This window comes from Protopterus annectens, chromosome 7.part1 (genome assembly GCF_019279795.1).
Source record: "Protopterus annectens isolate FY-2018-M chromosome 7.part1, PAN1.0, whole genome shotgun sequence".
Taxonomy (NCBI): domain Eukaryota; kingdom Metazoa; phylum Chordata; order Ceratodontiformes; family Protopteridae; genus Protopterus; species Protopterus annectens.
Genome location: NC_056740.1, coordinates 230,286,428 through 230,302,051, shown reverse-complemented (window position 1 = coordinate 230,302,051; position 15,624 = coordinate 230,286,428). Strand labels below are relative to the sequence as shown.

The 15,624-nt window shown below is 38.6% G+C and overlaps 1 protein-coding gene across 1 annotated transcript in view; it reads right to left on the bottom strand.

Annotated features, from left to right (window-relative positions):
- The window catches only part of PCSK6 (proprotein convertase subtilisin/kexin type 6), a gene marked incomplete in the record, with an annotated part of 1,289,931 nt that overhangs the window by 293,814 nt on the left and 980,493 nt on the right, over positions 1–15,624 (bottom strand).

Below are 15,624 nucleotides of genomic sequence, written 5' to 3'. Positions count from 1 at the left end.
GTTTTCATTTATATACATATATGATTGTCTAAGTCACAAGTGATGGTTTAATAAAGATGTTTCCTGTTTAAAAAAGGGGCAGGAATTGAATAATTTATGTAATCTTGTTTAGGTTGTATGATACATTAGAAGTGTAATGTTTGTAAACATGAATGTTAATACAGTTTGATTAGTCTTATATAAATGTAAATTTGCCTATGTCACAAGTGATAATTCAATAAAGATGTTACAAAACAACTAAATATGCCATAACTGTCTTTCTAACTTACCTTTAATTTCCTTAAGCCAGCTAAAATTTCTCTAAATATTAAATTAGTGTCCTACAACTTGGTTCTATTCTTAAGCAATGTTTTTATATTATCTCTAATTTGGTATAATTATTTAAACTGTAGCTTTTAATGTTTGTATTTCTGAAGATTGCAAAATCATTGTTATTAAAAGGTTTTTTGTAATACTTTGGAGCTTTTCTCCCTGGTCCTGGGCTGAAACTTGTGCTTTGCCAGAGATGGTCTGCACCTGTCACCCCTCGGATTCAGGTTACTGGCTAATACTCTTGCCATCCCTATAGTGCCTTTTTTTAGGCAAAGTTCAAAGGACAAAACCACCACCGTAACAGGTACAAACATGCAAAATCTGAAGGTAATGCTACTAAATGCTAGAAGTCTAAACCTCAAAATGCACTCTCTCGAGGCACTCCTAAAAATGGAGAATATCGATATCTGTGCAGTAACTGAGACCCGGTTCAAGGCTCATAAGAGCACCCCTGCAATACCAGGCTACAACTCTTACCACACTTTTCGGCCACCAAACCAGGACCAAAACACTGACGATGGAGGAGTGTCCATATTCATCAAGGATATTCACACCACCAGGCTAGTTGCCCAACACAATGCACCTGGAATTCTCCAGGTGCAACTAACACTAGGCAAGACTGCAATCCAAATTGTAGCTTGCTATAGATCCCCCCACCATGCCCCAAGATTTTCACTATACCTTTCTAAGCATACTGGAAAATATTAAGATACAACCAAACACCCTAATACTGGGAGATTTAAACTACCCTGACATTAACTGGGAAAACTACTCATGTACCAACACCTTTGCCCAACGGTTCTTGGAATTCATAAATTCCAATGCCCTGGATCAATTAATCCATAGTCCCACCAGGGGCTCCAATATCCTAGAACTAGTCATTACCAACATGGAAAACCAATGCGCCACACCTATGGTCATCCCCTCGTTGGTCAGGTCTGATCATAAGCTAATCACCCTTAACATCCACATCACACCCCCACCCCCCAGTAAGGAAACCTCCATAAAAAACTTCTCCAAAGCCAACTTCATGACACCCATGCAGATGGGAACTAAAAGTTCAACTGCTGAATCCTACACTAAGGCACTGTACAAGCACATTCACTCATGCATGAATCGTGCCATCCCAAATAGAACCAAGATTCACTCCTCCAAAAAAAAGGAAGCCAATCTGGTGGTCCCCTGCCATAAACAAACTTTACAACAAAAGGAAGAAACTGTTGCAGAAAAGGGGAAAATCCCAAGATGCAAAAAAACTCCCTTAACAGCCTCCGTAAGAAGCTGAGAGCCCTCACAAAATCCTCCAAAGCTAGTTACGAAAATAAAACTGCCAAAGATTCCAAAGACAACCACAAGGGATTCTATAACTATGTCAAGAGTCTAAATGGCAATGCTCAGATCTGCTCTGAGCTACAACAGAATGGCATTAAATATACTTATCCCAAGAATATTGCCAATATCCTGGCATATCGATTCAGTGCCAATTTCACCCCCCCACCCCCTAAATGGCCCATCTTAATACTGGAAGATTGCCAGATTCTGGTAATAACAGCCCCACAGGTAAAAAACGCACTCTCCAAAGCTAAGAATACAGAATCCATGGGACCAGATGACAACCCGGGCTGTGTACTACAATTTACTACAAAATGAATTGGCACCTCACCCAAGTGTCATGTTTAATCATAGCCTCCCCTCAGGCTTTGTGCCCACTGAGTGGCGCACAGCTACGGTTATCCCACGCCACAAGGGGGGATCCACCTTGGATCCCAGGAACTACCACCCTATCAGTCTGATGAGCCTGATCTGCAAGGCCATGGAATGTATTATCATGGAACTTGTAAACAAAGACGTTGGCAGTCTTCAAACACTGGACCCCACCCATTCTGGGTTCATGAAGGACCGATCTTGTCTCCTGAACCTGATTGACTTCTTCGAGTCAGTCTCCAGAGCTGTGGACGAGGGTAAGGCTGTCCACACAGCCTATTTGGACCTCGCCAAAGCTTTTGAAACCATTCCCCACTCTGGAATCATAGATAAACTTACTAAGATGGAAATTAATCCCTATGTCACTCGATGGGTTGCCAACTGGCTTACTGACAGAACCCACACTTAATAGTAGCAGACTCCAAATCTATTTCCAGACACGTGACAAGTGGAGTACCTCAGGGTTCAGTCCTGGGACCGCTCTTGTTTGGCATCTACTTTGCTGAAGTACAGGCCAACACTAAGGGACTCTGACTAACAAACTTTGCAGATGATTGCAAACTGGGAGCCATTATTGAATCCCCAAATGATGTGAATACTCCACAAAAGGGCCTTACAGAAACAGATGCTTGGTGCCAGAGCCATGGGCTCAATCTCAATGCCAAGAAATGTATAGTTATCCCCTTTGGGAAAAAAACATGTACCCGTGAATTACCACATAGGTGGCAGTACACTAAACACTGAAAGTGTGATAAGATACTTAGGGACACAGGTGGACAGTGGTCTCACCTTTGATAACCACATCGCCACAACAGTCAGAAAATCCTTCTAAGTGACACATCTCATCACTAAGGGCTTTTCATCCAGAAAAAAGGAGGTCATTGCCCCATTGTACTCATCCCTCATTAGACCCATTATAGGATACAATGCCCCATTTGGTATGTACCTCTCAAGACAGCTGAAAAAAATAGAAAGGATGCAGAAATACCTCACTAAAGGAATCACAGGCCTAAAGAAGATGCCCGATGTGACCACCTTAAAAAACTCCAGCTATATTCTTGTCGCATATCGTCTACTCAGAGGCAATCTCTGCTTAACATACAAGGTCATGTCAAAATAGAGCTGTTGGACATGTTACGCTTAAAGAAATCCCAATCCCTCAGAGCCACACACTCCAGGGATCTAAACCTTATCATCACAACAAACAAAACATGCTGGAGGGATAGGTTCCTGACCCAGAGACTCCCCCAGACTCTGGAATACGCTGCCCATACATGTCAAGCAGAGTGCCTCTTCAAAAGAAACCTTGACAATTGGATGGGAGAAAGGAAATTCAGCCCGGGGATCATGTCAGTCACCCTGCTAGGCAAGGGTCCAGGGAAGTAAATAGTGATGGAATAAATAGCCAGGGAATTGTTATGGCTAGGCTTGTATAGGCCCTAGGGCCGATAGCCTAGTACCTACCTATGAAAGCGGGCACCTACACAGATGAACTTTTCCCAGTAATCAAATGTCAATATATAAATAAGGACTGAAAACTGTTATAAATTGCTATAATCCTAACACACCAGATTTAAGGTAACTGCTGCATGCTGCAACTCCCTCTCAAGTACATCAGAAATTGCTGGCTAAAGATAAAATAGAAAAAGTGGACTACCAGGATAATAAATTAGTAGAAAATAGAAGAATTAGTAAATACAGTTTTAAAGGTTCTCCCTTCCAAGAGTGGGTGGCTTGGTTTTGCTGGCTCTTGTTTTGTTTTTGAAATATTAAAACACAAAAGTCACAGCAAAACAAAGGAGAATGTAATAGAAATTATTTAGAAAGCCTTAAAGCAGTTTTTGAAGGTCATTCAGGCATTGAAAACCTCATTGCAGCTGCTCCTCAATCGCTTTTTTTCAGGGACTACACCAATCCATACATGTTCAGTTGAAGTAGTAGTGCTTAGGTCAGCAAAAGATTTAAAAGAATTACCCAATTATGTAAATCACATGTCTGGGTGTCAAGAGATGAAGAAAAAAAGGCAATGAGAAAAAGTTAATGGAATTATAAATCCTAAGACACCTAGAAGAAGAAAGGGAGAACTGCATCAACTCCTTCAGGTAATACATCAGGCTAAGATGGTCAATGGCAGACAGTCTACCCTTTCCAGGAGAACCCTGTTTCAACTGTGGCAGGAATGGACATTAGACAGGAGTGCCTGTGAAAGCCACAGCAAAGTCCAAACAACATGGTCTTCCTGTTAGCCTGAGTACAATCAGCCTTTGCCAGACCTCCTCTCCAAGTTGGACAAAGCCACAAGTCCCCTTTCTGAGAATGCTCAGGTAGTGAATCAGGAGTGCCTAAATCCTCTTGTGCCAATAGGTCAGAAAAGACTGCACAGGAAATTTAGTCTGGGCCAAAAAAATCCCCCACTTAGTTGATAATGGAGAAATTTGATTATTGTTGAAAGTTGCATTTTACAACATTATTCCAGTGTCAAAAGACCAAGAAAATTGTGTGGGTGTGACCAAAGCACCACTTCTTTACTCGGTTTAAAAATTCCCAATTCCTCAGGACTAATATAGGATCATATGCCTTTTTACTGAGCACTACTACCCCTGTGAATTTGATGGTAAGAGTTGGGGATTTAGCACAGAGGATTAACAAGCTTCTTTCTGTAGTACTGGGTTTCATTTCCTAGGCATCTATTTGCCTGTTGTTTGACTGAGCAGGTCACTTAACCAGACAGTGCACTGGCATAATTGGGCATGGCTCCTCAATGGTACTCTGGAATGCATACCTACTAGCGCCATGAATTTATTACACAAATATGGGTTACACGATTTACTACATACCAGATGGGGTATACTTAGATGTCTCAGTGTACATGGAGGGAGAAACGTTAGCAGTCTTATCCCAGACTGAACAGAAGACACTAGAAAGCTTTCAGCCAAATGAGTTTGTACAGTGGGCACCTTCTAAGTTTGGAACTCTCTCAAATGAACCAGGAAAACTACAGTCAGCAGAATATGCTACAAGTTAGATTTTTTTTAAATCTCAATATCAGGAATTAGTACCACCTCAAATCCAACTCATATCAGGAATCTTACCTGCTATTCACTCTGACCTTGGAATTGTAGTTCCATTTAAAAGTTCTTGCAATATTTCAGTACTTACCATTAAAAAGCCTGTAAGAAATATATATCAGTTTGTACAAGATCTGAGAGCTGTAACTCATGCTGTACTTGCTACATTTCCTGTCATTCTGAATCAGATATTATTATTATTTGCATATTTCCATGAGCTACTCACTTCTCAGTGATAGACCTGCATTTAGTTTTCTTAACTATACCTATACATCCCTATAGTCTGCTTCTATTCATTTTTACTTAACAGTTGCAATGACATACTTTGACTAGATTACCTTAAGGATTCGCTGAATTGCCATACTTTTCATAAATTCTTAAAAAGGATATCAGAAATAATCAGTGTCTGCCCCCCTGCACCATCTTAGTAATGGATGCTAGCCCTAATGTCATGCTTTCCCACAACCCAAACCCTACACCCTGCCTAAGTAAAAACCTTCCCTTAACAGTGCCACTACACAAGACACACAAGGAGACACAAACGCCATCTATCCCCTAACCTACATCTAACCCTAACTCCAAAATACACAAACTTACAACACCTGTCCTTCAGTCATTCCCAGATCCTAACACTAACTCACATACACAAAGACTCACCCCTCCAGCCCCAATGACCTGCCTTAACATTACACACCACTGACATTTCCATTGCTCAGCTATCTGTAGTCAACATTAAACAGCACTCTCTGCATTTGTCTTAAACTGCATTCAACAAAATGCAGGGGAGTCATACACATATACACACATGCAGACACATCCACAAACTCAGTGTGTGGGCACTGGTGTGCGTGTATGTGTGTGCATGCACGAGCATGTATGTGTTTGCTATCAATTGATTGAACTATACTTGAGACTAAAATCAAATGTTTGAAAGCAACAGACTGAAAACCAATTTATCTGAAAACCCACTTGACTGAAATCCATTTCACTGAAAACCCAGTTGACAAACCCATTTCACTGAATTATAAATTGTACAAGCACTGATTCATTGTGTATGGTGTTTTTTTATTTATTAAATCAATTTAACTGGGGTAGAGCACTGATCCCTCTGGACCAATTTCAGTTTCAGCACAGAATGTGAATACATATTAAACGTGGAAAATAAAATTATACAATGAAATAGCATGCTAAAAACTAAAGAATAGTTAATATGCAATAGAGAAATTATTTAAGAAGGTAGTCAAAAGAAACCATTATGTACAATTATTGTACATCAGTTAGAACATCGACATGTTGGGAGTTAAAGAGATGCTGTAGTAAAAATGATAGGCACTGTGTGTCGGAGATTAGAGGGATAAGTTATGTGACCTGAAGTAGAGCATTTACAAGCAGTTTGCACTGAAATGCTCTAAGCTGTGCCTGAATGGAGTAGCTAGTGGTGTCTAAGATTTGAGGGAAGATGCCACCAGAAAGAAGCATGTTTTTAGGTGGTTGCAAGAGAGGCCCTAAGTGGCAATGAAATCTAAGGTGATATGATGGAGTTTGTGTAAGTCATTAAGAGGAAAGAGAAGGGAAGGAGTTTTCTTTCGGGAGTCAGAAAATTTGGGAGCCAAGGAGTAGATTGGTTCATTGTTGAACCAGCAGCCAGTTGGCTTTGCCAAGTGCAAGACAGTGGTGTTCACACTTTGGGAAAAGGGTAATGAAGTGGCAGATGGAGGTGGAGATTGTTTGGATGGTGATAGAGTTTCTTTTGCAGACAGATGCTACAAGTAAGGCAGTACTCATCTTGGACTACAATTATCCCTTTGCCAATAGTATTTCTTGTTGGATGGGAGAGAAAAAAAAGGAGATTGTGTTGGTGCAGAAGAGTAGGGAGGTGTTTTATCTTCTTCCAAGTATTTTCAAGATGATGATGAAATTTAAAAGTGGAATGAAGGAATAGGACTAGGACTAGCAATGTGAAGGTGTTAACCTGCTCAGTAGTACTGTAAAGGTAATCAAGAATAAGAAGTGAGTTGCAGTTCTTTTGCCTTTTAATGGAGGTTCTGAAGAGTACACTTAGTTTTCAAGGAGTTAATATTTTTTTTGCTATGATGTCCAGTAGTTTGCACTTGGTTTGAAGGATCTTATGAGAAGTCTATTACAAAGACAGTACTGTTTCACAATGGGTACACAGTTTCTAGTAGGTTTGAAATTAACTTGAGATCACACCGCCAACAGTTTCACAGTGGGTGCAAATGGTTTAAAGGACCCTATAAGATAGCAATTACAGTGGATATGCACAGTTTGCACGGATTTTGTAGGACCTTATCACAGTGGGTACACACACAGTTTAGACTGGATCTGAAGAACCTTATGGGATAACTATTACAGTGCATGCACACACAGTTTGCACTGATTTTGTAGGGCCTTATGAGATAAGTATTATAGTGCTAATACTGTTTCATAGTGGGTGCATGGGGTTTGAAGCACCTTATGAGATAACTATTACAGTGTCAATACTGTTTCACAGTGGGTGCACACTGCACACACAGTTTGCACTGGGTTTGCAGGAGCTTACAAGAACACTATTACTGTGCCAGTACTACATCACACTAGGTGCAGAGTCTGAAAGACCTTATGAGAGGACTACAATGCCAGCATGGTGTCGCGAGTGCACAGGACTCCATACCATGCTTTATAAAAGTCAAATTAATAAAGATATGGTTAAAAAGACAGAAACTATGAGAATAAATTCACGTGCAAAGCAAAGCACACATTCAAACTTTCTTTGCATAGGATTTTTCTGAATTAAGTTCTAGAATGTATTTTACCAAAATGGGCAGGTTTATAGTTAAAAATAATAACCAGCACTAGGAACTCCTAATCAATGCTGGATATTTTCAGTTTAAGTAAACACTGGGATATTGTGGATAATTACTATGCTTTTGGGGAGTACATGGCACTATATTCCTGACACTACTGTTACATGGAATCACCACTCCTGCCCCAATAAACCTATATAAAATTCATCCCACTCAAGTTCTTGTGCAAATTTCCCAACAGAAATAAAACCACATATCGTATATTTTGCAACAGAAATTATTTTTTCTTTGTGGATATTATTAGCATCTCTAGAACTCATCAATGACATTCACACCTGCAGTACTGAACAAGGAAAACATGCATGGGAGTATACAGGGCTGCACATAACAGAGGGCTTTTTGACAGGCTTTCTTATAAACTAACCACTCCATACCTCAGCACAGTAGCCACTACTGGATATCAAACTCCCAGTATGATTATTTGCCATCATGGCTAAAACATGGCTTGATTACAGAGTTTTCCTAAATAGTTGAAAGTAACTGACTACTTATTAACACATTTTGTTTGATGTGTAGTTTAACGGGAGTTGGACAGAACAAATCAGGCAAATCATTCAGTAGTCTTCTGTAAGTTCCATCAACTTACACTACTCATCTCCCAGGTCACCAGGGGTAAAGGCTACTCACTACTTCTGTAACACACATTCTGTCAGTTTCACAGTCTAAAGAACAAACCCCTGAATTGAAGACTACATTTTATCATAGAATGCAAACTGAACTATTTAATATAATAAATACCATTATTTACCATAAAAGTGGCTGATATTTTATTATATGATGAGTTACCTCTCCATTGTACAACTCTTGGTATTTTGCATGGCTCCCTTTACCAAGGTGGTACTGTTTTTAATCTAATGAAGTATTTGCAGAAGGTATATGCATCAAATATAGGGGTGCAGAAGAAAGGGCCTAAAGGCTCCAGGGCCATTAGCCTTGTATACACCTATGAAGCTATAAAATTCACCCCAGGGATCACTCCAGTGGCTCTACTCGACAGAGGCACTGGAAATTAAGGTCGGGTGGCACGATGCCAGGGTAATCCTATGGGCCAGGCTTGTAAAGTCTCCAAGGCCATTAGCCTAGTACACACCTAGTACACACCTATGAACTACTGCTTGGAAAAGGCACCCACAGAACTACAAATTCAACGCAAACAGTTTAAGCTATTACCTTCATAGTACCCCGAATACTACCTGCAAATGTATAGCAGCTTGGAGATATCAGTTTTTTTGTTCTGTATACCTAAGCACCTCAGATAAATTCTAGGTTATTGCTTTCTGTTACTATACAACAACTAGCTCTCAGATCAAGTTACCAGTTCCACAACATATATAACAATAGAGGTCCTTAATCCTCATGCAGAGCACACTGTGATGCCACTGCAAATCATCTTATTTTGTACCGAAAGTGGTCTATAATAATGTGTGTCTGGCATTTTACTCCCTGTGCCATGACAGCAGCATTTAAATTAACTAATGCCCTGTTGGGTGTAGAAAGGACAGTAAAGTGCTTACGCCGCACATTTAAGTCCAATATGCAAATTAATTGGAAAGCTAAAACAATCTGACAACAGGCACAACATATCAGAGGGGGAAGAAAGCTATATGCAAGCAATACTGACAGAAGAATTTTTTTATCCAAATCCTACTCATGCAAGAATAAAAGAGAAACATATGTGACAAATTTAATAAGATGCAGAAAAATGCATTAATAACAATAATTAAATAATAAAATTTAATAAAGCAAATTAATAATAAAATTAATTTATTTTTTAAACTCAAAGTAAATTGAAATATGAAGATGTAAAGTATATCAAACGCTATATTTTTCAGGGTTCCTCCGTTTTTCCTTTAATAAGATGCAGATGAATTAAAACCTTCAAAATAATTCACATTCCATTAAAGTATCTTCTTTTTAGTTTGTAAAAGATACTATTTGAATACTGTTTTCTCACTCCTCCTACAGGCGAATCAAACTGACTCAATGGTCCTCTATGTCTTGAAAGACTGTGGCTAGACATAAAGCTCCCAGACAAGAAGCCCTACTGTCCATTCATTCCCTGTCATCAGAGTTCTCTTTTGCCCCCCCATTCAGGGTGGAGGCTGGGTTCATACCCACCCAGGGTAAGTGCCCTGTGACCAATTAATTCTCCAATCTGAAAATCATTGGCCCTATTCTACTTATAAACTCAAGAGTCAGGTGTTATGGTATGGGTCTGTCAGTTGGTCAGCTGGACCAGTGTCTTAAAGCATTAAATGCTGACAAGCTCCTTAGAGTTTCACTAATGCTTTGGGAAGCATTTATGCATGCTGCCACATGACTTCTCCAGCATATTCAGTACACTCTAGGTACAGTACATTCAGTAGGCTTGTGCTCAGTGGGTGCAACACCTAGGTCTTCCTCTGGGTCTTACTCAAGCAATAAGAGAGTTGCCACCCTCACCCCAGAATAAACAAGTCAACACTGACTGCCCACTCACATTCTCCTGGATCACCCCTTCCACTGGCCATGCTGCTAGTCAAACATGGGTCATGTGAATTGCAGTTAGGTCTTCTTCCCTCTTGCCAATCGGACTACCCATAAATAATTTTTTGTGCATCACTCAAAGCTCTTCTTATTCTGCATAACAGGTAAACTAATTCACTGCCAGACCATTTTTGTAACTGTGTTTATGTTTTGTTTGAATGGATTGAATGAATAAAATATCATTTGGATTCCCAGGTTATACCCGTCTACTCCTGGTATACTGCTTGATGTCAGCTCTGCAACTAGGATAAAGCTGGTTACAGTGGCATAATCATTTCATCTTCATACTAAACAGATTCAAACAACACTAAGCTGTTGCTCATTATGCACATTAGTCAAGAACAATGAACAGAACTACACAAAAACAGCAGGTATAGGCTATTGTTGGAATCATCCTAAATGTGGTATTAGTCTGCATGTAGAGTGTCAAGTGACTGCGTACACGTTAACAGAACAAGAAATGCAGAAGAGGAGGGGTACTAACTTACTCACAAAACACAGAAAATGGAAATAGTGAACTAAACCCATCACTGATGATGGGACAAGAATATTAAAAAAAGAATCAAAGGAAAGAAAGCTACTACAAGTGCTTCAGTGTTTTAAAAAGGAAGTATAATACATGTGCGTGGGGAGGGGGGCAGGTAAATGGTAGACATGACAGATTCCTAAGAGAGAGGACCCACTCTAAAAGACGTATACATAGATTCACTATTGGCATGATTTTGTTAATCCAGATATGCCTTGGCCAAAAGAGTTAAGAGGGGTGACTTGGATTCATAAACCTGCAGCTAGGGTAGACAGCAAATGCACTGTAACTAGTTTCACCACTTTATACTCAATGCATTTACGGTGAATGAGCACTGGATTCCTGATGCAGAAAATACTTTTTCCTGCTGAAACAGGATGCAGAAAATATTGGCCAAAGAGATTTATAAAAACACATGGGCAAGACACATCATGAGGATCCACTGCACACCATGAACTTCATGCCATACGTGCTCTTTGTGTTCTTTCATGGCTCTTTTGCCAGGAATAAGAGCAAAATGTGAAAATATAGTACATGTTGAACAGAGCAGACAGATACCCTTAAACAAGGCTGGCAGGCAGCTTCGCAAGTGATCTACTGAAAACTTGTACTGTTTCTGCAAGGTCAGCAATTATCAGAGGTGTACACATCTGCTTTCAGTTTCTGACCGCTAAAATTACCACTGGAGACCACCCACCTTTATAATAATTTGCTCAGTGTCTAAACTGGGAGCAGAAACAATTTACAATTCACAAATGAAACTACCACAAGCTTAATGAGAGAACCCATTTATCATCATCAGTAGAGATGATGAGATTATGTGCAGCAGCTTTTTAAAATTAAAATTCACAGTTTATTGAAGATGTTTTCTTCCAAATTATCAGTTTACAATTTAAGCACAGTTTCCTTTTGTAATCATCACTGTTTCGCACTTTTTTCCACCGGATACAGCAATCTGAGTTTAAGGTGGTAAGGGGGCGGGATGTACATTTCAGCTCCCTTCTTGAGAGATACAATAGTTCTACACCATAAAAAAACAATCTGCATTTTAGTTCAGTTTCTGCTGTTTTTATACAATACAGAAGAACTTTGAGATCACACTTGCATTCTTCTTATGCATGAATGTGGAAGAACCTCAAAACTTGATGAACCAAAGTGGTTACACCAATTTTAAAAGTACAAATCAAACCTCAATGCAACATCAGCATACATTCAAAGGATGCTGTGAATTCCACAAAACAGACCATTTCTTAAAAATTGTCTTTCAAAATTACCAATAAACCAAACATTAAACAGATGTTGCCATGTATTATTTGTTCTGCAATGAAAGTGCAATTAACTTTGTATTTTAAGCTCTCCTACTATAGCTTACTTTCACGTTTCTAACCAGTACCACAGCATGCTTTGATTCCTGTGCAGAAGAGTATGACCATACTCTCTACTTTTTCCACATAACAGACTGCATATCTGAATATAGTCATGCAGGATATGCTGGCATCAGCTGCCACTTTTCTTTAAGATTCTTCCAACAAATTTTGCATGTACTTAAGCTGACATTTGGCAGCTATACAATTAATCTCTGTTCATCTTTCAAAACATCCAGAGTAGGATCTTCCACTGCTGCTACAAAGAGTACAGAAAGGGATTAGTACAGTGGAATAGCCATCATGCTAGTCTTATGTCTACCTAAGGGATGTTGCATTATTGTCTGTCTTGGGCCATGATTTGTAAATGGTCCAGTTCATGTGGCTGATTCCCCGATTTATTAACATTACAGCATACAGAATTTTTCTGGTAGTTTTAATTAAACTCCAGTTCCCCACCCTCAAACAATCCTCCTTTGTTTCCAGGGTTTGGGTCATGATGCTTTACCAATAGTAATCTAATGTACTACAAAAGGGAAATAATGTTTTAAGATCTTCCCAATTTATGCTCTTCAACTTCACCTTCATTCTCATACTTTTCAACCTTTAAGTACAAGAAATCTGGACAAAGCCAAAAATAATTTGGTTGGAGGCAGGCAAAGGCCCAAAATCAGGGACAAATTTTAAATACTACTTATAAGCTTAGAAAGTTGTTAGAATAAAAATGTTTTATATTAGCATGTATTTTCTGAAGAGTATGAAGCCTGATACTCATGTATGTCATTATTTTGTGACCTCAGTCTTCAATAATTTGCCAGAAGACCACACATTTTATGAGAAACAGACTGAAAACAGGCAAACATCTAGGCATTTTGTAAAATATGGATAGTGAAAGGTATGGCCCCCGTCCTTTGGTTGCAAACAATTTCTCAGGGAGCATTACACCTGTTTGCATGACCCATAAAAACATAGATGTTGGTCCGAATGTTAACCTGCTTAGATCAGACTGCTAGACAATGAAGGGAAAAGATAGCTACTTAAACTCCCAAATCCCTGCCCAGTGATGTTTTTTCAGTCATGTTATACAACATATGAGATTGCATTACAATTGGAGTACTGACTTCATCTAATTATTCCACGCAGAACTGTGTCCAACATGCTTAAAATTACTACTACCCAAATCAGATATACTTATGAGGTATTTGTAAAGTCATTTCTCATAACCTTGATCCAGAAGACTTACAACCCTCCAAGTTAAAAAAACTTGGGGGACATCACACTGAATTTAAACTTGCAGAAGTCTGATCTAAAACACATTGTGGTTTTGCTAATCAAACAATGCTGCTGGTCAGGATGTTTCTGAATGTTACAGGATTATCTTTTTGTTGTTCTATAGTTAATAAATTCCAGACTTAAAATGAGGGGAGAAATCAAAATTACTTCAGAAGTCTTTGTACTTGGTATCAGTTCTTTACAGTATTTCATCTAATTCAGTTTCCATTCAAGCAGTTGACAGGGTAGATTCTACAAATGCAAACCAGTAAGGAGAAACTTTTCAACTGACATCACCTACAAAATTTTAAAGGATGATTCACCTCTAGATGGACTGCTCATTTGCAAAACCTAAAAAAACAAAACCAGGACATATGGTCACAATCTTGAACAAGGAATCATAAGTATTGAAGGAATACTGATATTTCAAATAACCTTAAAGTCTTTTCATTTAGTAATGAAATAAGGTACTCTTCAGGTTACCAAAACAATGGAGATGCAGTATCTGGAAAAAAATGGTGAAACCCATTGTTAGTGACTTTTCAGTCTATGAATGATACTCTGAGTAAAGGTTTGACAAAAGCAAGATTAATATTAACACGCTGTGATTGTTAGTTGCTGGGGGTAAAAGTGTACTGATTATAAGCAAAATAAAGATATGTTCTTTCAGTAAGTAAGTTGTCTTTAAAAATAAGACAAAAATGATGAAAGCCATGAAAAATGCTAAGTTTCTTACATCTGCAAAGATAGTAGTTTTTTTCCATTAGCAAATGTTCAATGGGAGTCAAGAAGTCTACAGCTGAGGGCAGCTGTACATTCTATTCTGAATGAAATTTATGAAGATTTGTTGCTGAGTGTTTTTACATGGAGACAAGTAATCTGCAAGTACAAGCAATTACTCAATAGTTCTGAGCACTCTCTGCTAAGGAGAATGGGGTATGTAAAGGTGCAATGGCAAGCAGTTCAGTGAGAAAGTCAGAAATTGTAGGAAGCAAAAAAAGAGCTAGCAACATCCTTGGCAGCATTAATACATTAATGCATTTAACAGAACAGTGTATAACTTAGTTTTTTTTTAAAGATAGCCAGTGCACATTTTCTTAGGGCTAAAATTTAATGAATTCTGAAAGCATACAATCTTATTTTTCACATTGGGGAGAGAACAGAGATAAGAAATGGGCAGACAGCAATAAAAAGTGCAGACAAAGTGTAAGTGGAAACAGACTGTAGCAAGCACTTTAGCATGGATAACCTTAAATTTGGGTTAGGTAATGCCTGTGAGTGCAGCTGTTGATTTTGGACAATTGTTTGAAGGTTTTATTAAAATAAAGCAGAATGATGTATGTACACATGGAGATGAAAAGAAATTATGTAAAAGATTAGCCTGCCAAGCATTACTTTGGCATGCAACACAAAAGTTGGAAATATACATTCAAAAAACTGTCATGTATAATAGGTGAGAACAATTTTTTTATCACAATGGCAGTAGTATTCATTTATCCTTGAATGTAGAATTATATTAAGAAATGCTGAGTGCAAATAGCAATGCAGGAGACACATATGGAAATAAATGAGCATGTGAATTTGAAAAAAGAATTTCAGAATGGATATTCATCAGAATATCAGGGACAAGGGAAAAGGGGAATAGTGACAGAAAGGATAAAAATAGACAATTGTAGATTTGTGATAGTAAGGGACTATTGGCAAGGGAAAAGGATTACACTGGCATGTATTTATATTACACCAAAAACTTCTATTCTGGAGCATATTACATTTTTGAGAGAAATCAGATTTCAGAAGGGAATGTTACTTATTTGTGGGACAGGAACTTGATTTACAATATTGGAGATGTATCAGGGAACCTGGAATGGGAAAAGAAGAGTGTAAATTTCTGAAGAAGATGCAAATTCAGTAGCAAGAGCACTAACAGAATTCACATACTGTTACCAAGGTAAAATTACTGGGGTAAGCTAGAATTTAATTATATTTCA